Genomic DNA, 332 nt, shown 5'->3' with positions numbered 1-332 from the left:
AGGGAGGGAGGGAGGGGGGAGGGGGAAGCAAGGAGCTTTTTCACTGCTGACAAAAGTGTACGAATGTTGATATAGATATTGATTGCCATCAAGGGAAGCGCAATGCTGATTGCAGAAGGAGACTACAGTATCACTCCCACCGGTTATTCTTACTTTCTTTCCTCTTCTGGTGCCACAAGCCTCCTCCCCCGGTTGCCTATTTTCCTTTCCTCCCAATCCATTACCACTGTCACAAGCCTCCTTCCGTCTACACCACTGCGAAGAAAGGGAGGAGGTGCAAGCAAAGTAGAAGCCAAAAAAGAAAGAAGGGGAGGAAAGAAGGAGGGAGGGAA

The sequence above is a fragment of the Nannochloropsis gaditana genome (genome assembly GCF_000240725.1).
Source record: "Nannochloropsis gaditana CCMP526 unplaced genomic scaffold scaffold146, whole genome shotgun sequence".
Classification (NCBI taxonomy): domain Eukaryota; class Eustigmatophyceae; order Eustigmatales; family Monodopsidaceae; genus Microchloropsis; species Microchloropsis gaditana.
This window is presented reverse-complemented; position numbering follows the sequence as displayed.